The sequence below is a fragment of the Lepidochelys olivacea genome (assembly GCF_965140295.1).
Source record: "Lepidochelys olivacea isolate rLepOli2 genome assembly, chromosome: 3".
Lineage (NCBI taxonomy): Eukaryota > Metazoa > Chordata > Testudines > Cheloniidae > Lepidochelys > Lepidochelys olivacea.
The window spans coordinates 50,969,585-50,981,855 of NC_140413.1; the positions used below are offsets into that span (position 1 = coordinate 50,969,585).

The window sequence follows — 12,271 nt, forward strand, 5'->3', positions numbered from 1 at the left end:
AGAGAGCCCAGATTGGGAGACAAGGGCTGGTTGGGCAAGAAGACTGGGACTGGTATGAGAAGCTTGAGGAGTGCACTCTGGGACTGGTCAGGAGAGGAGAATGGAAATGGAACATGGAGCCAGTTGTGGGTAAGAGACAGGACTAGGAGAAGGACAGGTTGGAGGGGCCATGCTTGCAGGGATCAGGTAGAAATGATCTGTAACTGCTAGAGAACATCCCCTCCAGAACCTGGAACGGAACCCAAGCTTCCTGAGGGTTTGTCTACAATGGCCCACTAAATCAGTACTGCTGCAATTGATGCAGCAGCATCAATTTAGGGGGTCTGGTAAAGACCCGATAAGTCAATGGGAGAGCGCTCTCCCGTCAACTTTAGTACTCCACCTCCCCAAGAGGCAAAAAGCTAAGTTGGCAGGAGAGCGTCTCCTGCTGACATAGCACAGGGTTGATACCGTGTTAGGTCGATGTAAGCTACATTGATCAGGATGTGTGTGATTTTTTTCACACCCCTGAGTGATGTAACTTACATCGACTTAAGCAGCAGTGTAGACCAGACCTGAGTTTCACCATTCCTCTGCTGTCAGGAACTATCTGTGAAACCCATGGGAGAAATATGTGTTTCATCCCCCTCTAATGCTGGTCCACACAGATGATGATTAAGGCTACATTTTAGTCACGGGTATTTTTAGTACCCATGACTAAAACTTGTGGGGGTGCTTCCCAAGGCCGCCACACTTGCTGGAAGAGGGTGGATGGTGGTGCATGGCCCGGGACCCCTGCTGGTGCTGGAGTGGGGATGGCGGCAGCAGCATGCAGCCTAGGACCCCTGCTGGTGTTGGCGGGGGAGGCAGCGGCAACTAGCCCAGGACCCCCGCTGGTGTGGGGGTGCAGGGCAGAGGGGCTGGCAAGCTCCCTACCTGCCTCCGTGCCTCCCCATCCCTGCAGCAGAATTTGGGTGTGGGAGGTGAGGGGATGAGGTGGGATCTGGGTGGCATTTACCTGGCTGGGGTGCTCTCCGGAAGTGACAACATCCCTCTTGTCCAGCTCTGTCCAAGGTGGAGGCGTGGTCAAGCAGCTCTGCACTCTGCCTCCGCCTTTAGGTACCACCCTAGGCAAGGTTCCCGGTCAATGGGAGCTGCGAAGCCAGCGCTCTGGGTGGAGGCAGCTTGCAGAGCTGCCTGGCCACGCCTCTGCCTAGCAGCTGAGCAAGGGGGATGTCTCCACTTCTGGGGAGCCACCCAGAGCCCGACTCACCCCATCCTATGCCCCAACCCCCTCCCTCACCTGCTGCTGGGGGTGCGGTGGCCCAAGACTGCCCCTGAGCCAGGTGCACCGACCACTGCAGAAGTCACAGAATCCGTGACTTCCATGACCTCTGTGACAAACTCACAGCCTTAATGATGACAACCTACATTTACTCTGTGACATGTTTCAGAGTGGTAGCCGTGTTAGTCTGTATCAGCAAAAACAACGAGGAATCCTTGTGGCACCTTTGAGACTAACAAATTTATTTGGGCATAAGCTTTTCCACTTCATCAGATGCATGGAGTGGAAAATACAGGTGCAGGTAAAGTCTGTTTTTGAAGTGTTTTTGTTGAAGAATTGCCAGTTTTAGGTCTGTTATTGAGTGACCAGGGAGACTGAAGTCTTCTCCTACTGGTTTTTGAATGTTATAATTTGTGATGTCAGATTTGTGTCCATTTATTCTTTTGCGTAGAGACTGTCCGGTTTGGCCAACGTGAAACTGCAGAACTGGAATTAAATTGCAAACTGGACACCATCAAATTAGGCCTGAATAAAGACTGAAAGTGGTTGGGTCATTACAAAACCTAACCCTAATTTCCCCCATACTAATTTCTCCCTACTGTTACTCACACCTTCTTGTCAACTGTTTGAAATGGGCCACTCTGATTACCACTATAAAAGTTATTTTTCCTCTCTTGGTATCCTGCTGTTAATTGAATTGTTAGATGGAATTTGGATGAAACCTCATTGAAGTTGGTGGGCATGACAGCTGCCCTTCATTCAGGATAAATGTCAGAAGCAGTTGAGCTGATTCTTGGAGTAAGATAGGTTAAACAATAGAAACCACCACCCAAGCCACAGGCCACATGCAAGGCTGGTCAAACACAGAGCTATGTGGTTTTGATGAAGGGTTTGCGTGTGAGCAGAAACAGCCAAGAAACAGAGAAGGCAGAGAGCCAAGGAGACTTCCCCCAGAGTCATTTCTCTGACTCAGCTAGGTTTATGGGGAAAGGACAGTACCATAGAGTGGAAGCCCTGTAGAAATTCAGAGAATGGATTATTCTCTAGACTTCACATCTCAGAACTTGTAACAATGCAGCAACAGACAAGACTCAGACCAGATCAACTAAGAGCAAATCCTTCTCTGGCTCACTACAAAAGCAATTTCCCCTCTCTTGGTATTGACACCCCCTCATCAATTATTGGGAGTGGACCACATCCACCCTGATTGAATTGGCCCTGTCAACACTTGTTTGCCACTTGTAAGGTAACTCCCTTCTCTTCATGTGCCAGTATATTTATGCCTGCATCTGTCATTTTCATTCCATGCATCTGAAGAAGTGGTTTTTTTACCCATGAAAGCTTATGCCCAAATAAATCTGTTAGTCTTTAAGGTGCCACCGGACCCCTCATTGTTTTTGTGGATACTGACTAACACGGCTACCCCTCTGATACTTGACTTCTTTGCAGATGAGTTTCTGGTGGCTTAAATGATTCACAAACCAGCTTTTCTGTAGTTTAAAAGGCAGAATCTTCTGGGCTACTAGCTAAGATTGCAGTTTTACTTACCACATGCTATCTACTTGGTGAATAACTTATCTCTGGAGAAGATTAATGTGGGAAGAAGAATGCATGCTACAACAAAAGTGTAAATATCCTTCTGAAACTACACGTGCAATGCAGATGTTAAGTGTTGCTAACTCCTGCAACTTAAATCACAAGTCTTATGATACTTGGTGTTTTTTTGGTTTAAATATCCAGGTCCTAGTCTGATGTGATCATGTGAGAATTTCAGCTTTAATTTACTTATAAAGCACACTTTTAGCTCATAGGGTGGCAGAGAAAAGCTTGGGGAACATGAATCCTCAAAACTCCATCACCAGAAGAGCGAGAACCCCAAAATTACTTCAAAAAATTAATGATTTTGATCACTTGGATTTGAAAACATTGTTTGGTGAATACACAGAGTGTAAAAGTTTGTATTGACAGGATTACACTTTGGCAGGTAATTTTAAATGCCAAATCGTTATTTATAAAAGAGCTTTCCAGATGAATCTTAAACTGTTTAAAATCTCTTGTATTAAATATGAATCTGTTTATCAAGTCACTGTGTGGTGCTTCTTTTTTTTTGACAGTGTCTGGCAGCTGAATAATACCTAAATTTATGTTTTAAAGAGGCCCTCAGTTTGACTGCATAATGATGTCTGGGCTCTAGTAAAACATGGGGCCCTGTCTACATAGGAGAAACTTGCACAAGTGTAAAACTCAAAAAGAAAAGGAGTACTTGTGGCACCTTAGAGACTAACCAATTTATTTGAGCATAAGCTTTCATGAGCTACAGCTCACTTCATCGGATGCATACTGTGGAAACTGCAGAAGACATTATATACACAGAGACCATGAAACAATATCTCCTCCCACCCCACTGTCCTGCTGGTAATAGCTTATCTAAAGCGATCACTCTCCTTACAATGTGTATGATAATCAAGTTGGGCCATTTCCAGCACAAATCAAGGTTTTCTCACCCTCCGCCCCCCCCTCCCCCCCACACAAACTCACTCTCTTGCTAGTAATAGCCCATCCAAAGTGACCACTCTCTTTACAATGTGTATGATAATCAAGGTGGGCCATTTCCAGCACAAATCCAGGTTTTCTCACCCCCCCCACCCCAAAACACACACACACAAACTCACTCTCCTGCTAGTAATAGCTCATCCAAACTGACCACTCTCCTTACAATGTGTATGATAATCAAGGTGGGCCATTTCCAGCATAAATCCAAGTTTAACCAGAACGTCGGGGGGCACGAGGGGGGGGGGGGGAGGAAAAAACAAGGGGAAATAGGCTACCTTGCATAATGACTTAGCCACTCTCAGTCTCTATTTAAGCCTAAATTAATAGTATCCAATTTGCAAATGAATTCCAATTCAGCAGTTTCTCACTGGAGTCTGGATTTGAAGTTTTTTTGTTTTAAGATAGCGACCTTCATGTCTGTAATTGCGTGACCAGAGAGATTGAAGTGTTCTCCGACTGGTTTATGAACATTATAATTCTTGACATCTGATTTGTGTCCATTTATTCCTTTTCGTAGAGACTGTCCAGTTTGACCAATGTACATGGCAGAGGGGCATTGCTGGCACATGATGGCATATATCACATTGGTGGATGTGCAGGTGAATGAGCCTCTGATAGTGTGGCTGATGTTATTAGGCCCTGTGATGGTGTCCCCTGAATAGATATGTGGGCACAGTTGGCAACGGGCTTTGTTGCAAGGATAGGTTCCTGGGTTAGTGGTTCTGGTGTGTGGTATGTGGTTGTTGGTGAGTCTACTTGTAGTCACCTATTTGCTTCAGGTTGGGGGGCTGTCCTGTAATAGGTGACTTCTGGGAACTCTTCTGGCTCTATCAATCTGTTTCTTCACTTCCACAGGTGGGTATTGTAGTTGTAAGAATGCTTGATAGAGATCTGGTAGGTGTTTGTCTCTGTCTGAGGGGTTGGAGCAAATGCGGTTGTATCGCAGAGCTTGGCTGTAGACGATGGATCGTGTGGTGTGGTCAGGGTGAAAGCTGGAGGCATGTAGGTAGGAATAGCGGTCAGTAGGTTTCCGCTATAGGGTGGTGTTTATGTGGCCATTGTTTATTAGCACTGTAGTGTCCAGGAAGTGGATCTCTTGTGTGGACTGGACCAGGCTGATGTTGATGGTGGGATGGAAATTGTTGAAATCATGGTGGAATTCCTCAAGGGCTTCTTTTCCATGGGTCCAGATGATGAAGATGTCATCAATATAGTGCAAGTAGAGTTGGGGCGTTAGGGGACGAGAGCTGAGGAAGCGTTGTTCTAATTCAGCCATAAAAATGTTGGCATACTGCGGGGCCATGCGGGTACCCATAGCAGTGCTGCTGATCTGAAGGTATACATTGTCCCCAAATGTAAAATAGTTATGGGTAAGGACAAAGTCACAAAGTTCAGCCACCAGGTTAGCCGTGACATTATCGGGGATAGTGTTCTTGACAGCTTGTAGTCACCTACTACAGGACAGGTCCAACAAAGAAAATAACAGAACGCCACTAGCCGTCTCCTCAGCCCCCAACTAAAACCCCTCCAACACATTATTAAGGATCTACAACCTATCCTGAAGGATGACCCAACACTCTCACAAATCTTGGGAGACAGGCCAGCCCTTGCCTACAGACAAGTCAGTTTCTTGCTCTGGGTCCATAGGGCACACCCACTGGCTCAGCCCTTCTGTGGGATGCTATTGCAGTAGGAAAAAGAAAAGGAGTACTTGTGGCACCTTAGAGACTAACCAATTTAGCATAAGCTTTCCTGAGCTACAGCTCACTTCATCACATGCATACTCTGAAACATTGCCGTAGGAAGAAATCTGTGCCACTGAGATCTCCTGTGCCTCCCAGCTGCTTGCATGCACTGTGCAGAGCTCCACCTAGGCTGTTCTGGGTTGCTAGTTTAACCCCTTTGGGGCTAACATGGCAGGAGAGCAGAAGACAGAAGCTTAGCGAAGGAGTTTCTTAACCACAGCTACTTTCGTGTTGAAACACTCAAACGTTTGAAGTTCTTTGCAACCAAAAGGCTGAAGCGACACCCCCCCACCCCCAGACGGAGTTTGCAGCTGTTGTGATTGATCCGTGTGTCCAGGCTGGGAAGGGTCGCCAGGGCCTGGGCAGAGCTACCCCCTCCCCCAGTTATTAAACAGGGTCTCAGCGCAGCGGGCTCAGGGCCTCCCCAGAAGTATGTGCCCCCCTCCCCTGTGGGCCTGTGCGCGGAAAGCCCGTGGCTCTACGGGGAGAGCCCGGAGCTGAGGCCTTCAGCGCCAACGGCCCGCCAGGGCCCCCGGTGACAGTCGGAAGCGGCCGAGCCCCTTGCCCGGCAGGACTGCCCGGCGCCCGCCCCAGGATCCGGCTACGTTGTGCGGCGGGAGCCGGAGGGTAACGCGTGAAGCTACACGCCGCCCGGCCGGGGCTGCGGCGAAATAGGCGCCGAGACAGGGCAGGTCAGCACCTCTGCCCTCGCACGCCGTGCGAAGCAGCCCCGATGCCCGAGGCGTTGCCTTCGGCGCGCTGCCCTTAAGGCTGTTACGCATGCGCCCCATGCCCGGCCTCCAGTAAACACAGCGGTCACGTGAGCTGGGCTGCGCGGCTCCGCTCGCCTCACGCACGCGGCGGGGGGCGCGTACACGGGCACGCGGCGGTCGGCAGCGAGCGCCAGGCCGAGCGGGCGGGACCACCTGAAGCAAGGGGCAACGCGGGGGGTGGGCAGCTGAGCGCACCCCCCCCCCCGAATAAGGAGGGAGCCGCGCGCGCGCGCGCACGCCGCCGCCTCCTCCTCCTGCGCGGCCGCCGCCGTCCTCCTCCCGGACCTTGGCCGCGGGGCAGCGCTGGGCGGCGGAGTAAGGGTGAGTTGCCGTCCCCGGGCACAGCGGCGAAGGGCCGGTTGTGCGGCCGCGTCGGGCCCTCTCCGCGTTCACCCTCCGGTCCGGCTGGGGCCGAAGCAGCGGCGGGAAGGCGGCGCGGCCTGGCGCAGGGGCCTCTGCGGTGGCTGCCGTGGGCCTCTCTCCGCTCCGGCGAGGCCGCCACCACGCTGGCACTGGCCGGGGGGAGCCCGGGGCCGCCGAGCTAGAGTCGCCCCTACCCCTTTCTCGGGGGCGGCCCCGGGATATGCTGCCCGCCCCCACAGCAAGCAGGAGCCGGCGAACCCGGCCCTGGCTACCCTTGGCCTTCTCCTGCCTTGTGGCTCTCCTACCTTCCTCTCCCCCTCCCCCCGGCCTTCTCCTGCCCTGTGGTCCTCCCCCCTGTCCCGGGCCTGCTGCCTTTCCCCCCTCAGGGCCTTCCCTTGCCCTGGGCCTGCTGCCTTTCCCACTCCCCCGCCACTGACCTGGGCCTGTTACTCTGCTCTCACCCTTGTCCCCTGGGGCCTGCTGCACACACTTTCCCCGGGGCCTGTAGCTGACCTGGCCTCCTATCCTTCCCTCACTCCTCCTTGCCCCGCCTCCTACACTCTCCTCCCCATTCCTCCCCCCCACTATTGACCTGGGCCTACTTTACACTCCTCCGTCCCCCCTCCCTGGGAGCATGCTAGTGACTTGGGCCTGCTGGACCCAGTCCTATATCCGTTGCTGTACCTCCCCTCCCAATACACACACACACAGTGCACCAGCACCCATTACTGTACTTCCCCAGTACACACCATGTTGCCAATCTGGGCCCTACTATACTGTTCCCCAGGACCAGTTACTGTACCTCCCACTCCCCCATACACACACCACCCATACTGATCTGAGTCCCTTCTCTAGCACCTGCTCCTGCATCCATTGCTGATCCAAATCCCGCTGCAGTTATCTTTAGCCACACACGTTCTTACTCCCCTCAATCCCAGATGAGTGATGATTGGACCTTCTGCAGCTCCTCTCACTCCCTTGCTCAACCATTCCTTGTTATTCCCTCCCCCCCCCCCAAACAACTTCCAGTGACTCAGACCTTGCTATTTGCCCCCTGACCTCCACTGATTTATTTCTCCCCACCATACTCCTAAACCTGGCATCAGAACAGACAAAAATCTCTGCATTAAGCATCTTTCTACAGTATTTCTTGTGGGGGTTACAAGTAAAAGAGATGAGGGAAAATAACCCACCTTCCTGATGAACGGAGTTTGTCAAAGTGTAATACACATTATGCATTATGGTAGCTATTCCCAAATTAGCATGAGTACCATGCGTACCTTCCTCACTGTCTGCAGTCTGAAAGATGCTGCGGACCATGGAGTGGGAGATTTGGATATGGAGATGCTCTGTTTATGGGTAACTCTCATGAAGTGTTTTGAAGAATGAAAGCTGGAGAGGGTCAGCACATAATGGAATATTTATACAGAATAGAGTATTCAAAATTTAATTCTTGTACCTGCTTTCATGTATTTTATAAATAGATTATTTGATTTCTGGAGACTACAAGATTTGCTCTGTCTTTTGGTGGCTTTTAAAAATTAGTACAAATTCACCAAAACTAATAAAAATGTTTTTGATGCAAATAGACTTTAAGGAGGGTAAACAAATGTATAACTCCTTTCAATTAAAATAGTAGATTTGCACTTGAATTGGTTTAATAGATGTATTAAACATACTAATACAATTATATTACGTGGTTAAGCATTTTATGTATAGGATCAGTTTAAAATGTTAGATTTTATATTTCTTGGAATAATTATTAAACTGTCCAATAAATGGATGAGGATGTTATGTTTTACATTTACCCATAATTTACCCACAGCCATTTATGTCATCTCTCCGACATCCTTTTCTTGAGAAGCTGTAACTCTGTTTTCTGTACAAATGACTTTAGATACATTCTAAATCTGGAGTCAAAACCCGCTCTATTTCTTAACAATCATTAGCATTTAGATTGGAAAAAAACTGGATGACTTCACCTATATGAGCTGTACTATATTGCCCAGTCAGTTAACTTATAGAGGTAATGAGTAGTTCCAAGGTTAACCGGTGTAATGATATCAGTTCGTGTAGGATATTGGGTAGGTTTAACACAGCACAGTCACTTGCTGGACTGTAACTTGTTGAATTATTGTCTGAAAATAATCTTAATTGAAAACTTCTGTTTCGAGATCTTTAGTTATAGCCTAGATCTATTATATCCATTACATTCCCTTCATTTCCTAATATTTTAATTCAAATTGGCGTTGGCTTTAGCACATAGACTGAAAGTGACTTAGAATGTAAATAAAGGGTAAACTGTGGAACAGTCCAGTTTGGTGCCACATGGAATTATTTTAGCCCTGTTTTTAGTTTAAGTATGTGATGATATGAAAACTAATAAAAATATTCAGTTTACAAACTATACTTAATCAAGGTGTGTCACTCACCAGTAAGGAAAGAAATATGTGCTGGAGATACAAAACATGTATTAGCTTGCGTTTGTGCATCTGGGAGAATTGATCTTATGTATATGGGAAAGTTTTGGAAAGCAATAAGGTCTTTAATAAGGTCAATAATAAGGTTGCAATGCAAAGCAGTTTGGATATGAGCCTACATTGTGATCTGACCACAAAACTAATAAAAAAAAAATTGGATAGCATGTAAAAGAGGTGTGGGATAATACCCTGTTTAAATTGCATGAGTGAAACAACATCATCATCATGCAGCGGGATTTAGGAGCTTTTGAAAATCCTAGTAGGCTGCATCTTCAGGTGTTTAAATATTTTAAAAATCTGTCCGTAAGTGTAGTTCATAGCAACTCTTTATCAGAATAGTGCTAAGCTGAAAGGAATTTCTGGGGCTGGATGGATTGACCTATTGGCACTAAAAAAATATGTACAGTTTGACATGTTATGACTAATACTTAGCATTTACAGCATGTACAGTTTTTAAATGCTTTATAACAAGTTTTTGACAATTTGATGGGTGTAAAAACCAAGAAGAGAGAATAACTATTTAGTATGGTCAAGGTGTATGAGTATTATGATCAAAAAAATATAGAAAACTTTAGAATGGATGTAGTTGTACCTCTTCTTGCTGCAAAGAAAGGGAAAGAGGCATATTTTATTGAGTAGGGAATGGGTGGTAGCGGGGGCTAATCTGTTCAGGGTGGAAAATTGCTGGTAGGATCTTGTAAATGGTTGTGAAAGATTTCACTTTTGTGAGTACAGTCTTTCTCCTTTCTGTTTTCCTCTCCAGATCCTTGCCATTTTTAAAAACATTATATCTCCCTTCTGACTGAGACCTTTACCTAGTTCTGGTTTATTAACATAATTATCTTGGATCATGATTACTGGATCTTTTTGTTAGAGAAATACCCTAAAATACCTTTTTGACTGGTTAGGTGCTTCCTTTGAAGTACTGAGCAAGCTAGTGCTAAGGGGTCTACTGTCCATCAGTGATGAAAGACTGAATGTTCAAGGTGGTCATATAAATAATTCTACCTACTTTAATTAGGCTTAATTGACTTAATTATAGAGTCATAGACTTTAAGGTCAGAAGGGACACACATCACCTAGTCTGATCTCCTGTATATCACGAGCCACCAATGCCACCCAGCTCCGCATACTAAACCCAGCACCCAACAACTAAAATTAAACCAAAGTATAGCAGCCCACAGAATACTAGACTATTCTGTGCTACAGGGAGAACAGTCAGGATCAAGGTGCACCAAGGCCCCTGTAATGGCATGGCAATGAGTAAGTGAGAGATACCAGGTAATCTCGGCAAGTGACCTGCACAAGAAGGCAAAACCTGTCCAAGATCACAGCCAATGTAACCTGGGGGGTTTTCCTGGGGGGAAATTCCTTCCTGACCCAACATATGGTGAATAGTTAGACCCTGAGCAGGTGAGCAAGAACCAGCCAGCAAGTACTTGATAGAGAATGCTTGGTGCCCACCTTAGATCACTGGCCCACCCCATCCAGTGCCCCCACTCCAGCTGTGACCACTTCTGATGCTTCAGTGCCCCCACTCCAGCTGTGACCACTTGTGATGCTTCAGAGGAAGGAGACAAAACAAACAAAATCAGAATACACTGTGGGGGAGATATATGGGGTGGGGGAAGGAATCCCTTCATGACCCCTGCAGGTGGATGGCTGAAGCATGAGCATTTTAGGAACATAAAACTGGGACATAGACTGGAAGTGAGCCCTTGGGGCTGCTGAGCGCTGCCCCCTCCCATTACAAGCAACTGTGTCATACAATAGAACTCATAAATTTGTCCAGTTCTTTCTTAAAACTAATCAAATTGTTTGCTCCCAAAATGTCTATTGGGAAGCTGTGTCAGGCTGTTGACATTTCAACAAGTCTCTCATTAGCAGATGCTTCTGGTAGACTAATTTATAAAAAAAATTTTAAGGTGGGGGAAGAAAGATAAGAGCAGGTTAGAAGAGTCAGAAAACAATCTGATGAAGAGTAAATTCCTGTAATACTTGATGCTAAAATAAGGATAATTTCCCAAAGCTGAAAACAATTGAGTCAAATCAGCATGGAATTTAATTAGAAAAAACATGAATGGTTATTGGGAATCATTTAAGAACACCTCACTAGATGCCCAGGAAGCCACAATTGAGGAAGAAGGTGCACGGGTTACAAAACTGATCTGGTTTAGAGGGAAAGTGAAGGCAGCTATAAAATAATAATAATATAACAAATGGAAGAAAGGAGAAGTTGATGATGATGATGAATATAAATCAGGTGTTAGGAGTTGTAGAAAACTGATAAGTGCAGCAAAGGGACACAAGGAGAAATCTATGGTCAGCAGAAAAAGGACAATAAGGAGTTTTCAAAATATATTGGGAACACAAAGAATGCTAACAATGGTATTGGTCCAGTACTAGACGGAAATGGTAAAATTATAATGATGCAGAAAAGGCAGAAGTGTTCAATAAATATTTCAGTTCTGTATTTGGGGGGAGGGAACAGAAGACATAGTCTTATCATATGGTGATACTCTTTCCATTCCATGGTATCTCTGAAGGATGCTAAACAGAAGTTACTGAAGTTAGACATTTTAAAATCACTGGGTCAAGATAATTTGCATCTAATAGTTTTAAAAGAGCTTGCTGAGGTGCGTGTTAGACCATTAATGTTGATTTTCAATAAGTCTTGGAGCACTGAGGAAGTTCCAGGAGACTGGAAGAAAGCTAATGTGCCAATTTTGTAATGGGATGACTCAAGTAGTTATAGGCCTATGAGCCTGACACCAATCCCCGGCAAAATAATGGAGTGGCTGATACAGGACTCACCTAAGAAAGAATTAAAGAAAGATAATGTAATGAATGGAAATCAACATGGGTTTATTTGAAATAGATCCTGTCAAACTACTTGGTATCTTTTTATTTTGAGATTGCAAATTTGGTTGATAAAAGTAATAATCTTGATGTAATTTTTAGACTTCAGTAAGGTGTTTTACTTGGTACTGCATGACAGTTGTGGTTAAAAAATGTGAAACAATATGAAATTAACATGGCATGCATTAAAGGGTTTAAAACTGGCTGGCTAACTGATAGGTATCTAACTGTAAA

General features: G+C 46.2%; 1 protein-coding gene across 5 annotated transcripts in view; it reads left to right on the forward strand.

Annotated features, from left to right (window-relative positions):
• The first annotated feature begins 6,445 nt into the window (after positions 1-6,445).
• The window catches only part of PHF3 (PHD finger protein 3), a 77,934-nt gene continuing 72,108 nt past the window's right edge, over positions 6,446-12,271 (forward strand). For 3 of the 5 annotated variants that reach the window (XM_084623621.1, XM_084623624.1, XM_084623622.1), the window contains exon 1: positions 6,448-6,656. The gene's annotated coding sequence lies outside the window, so the exon portion shown is untranslated. Of the gene's footprint in view, positions 6,657-12,271 lie in introns of all 5 variants that reach the window. The other 2 variants (XM_084623619.1, XM_084623620.1) reach the window with 2 other exon arrangements.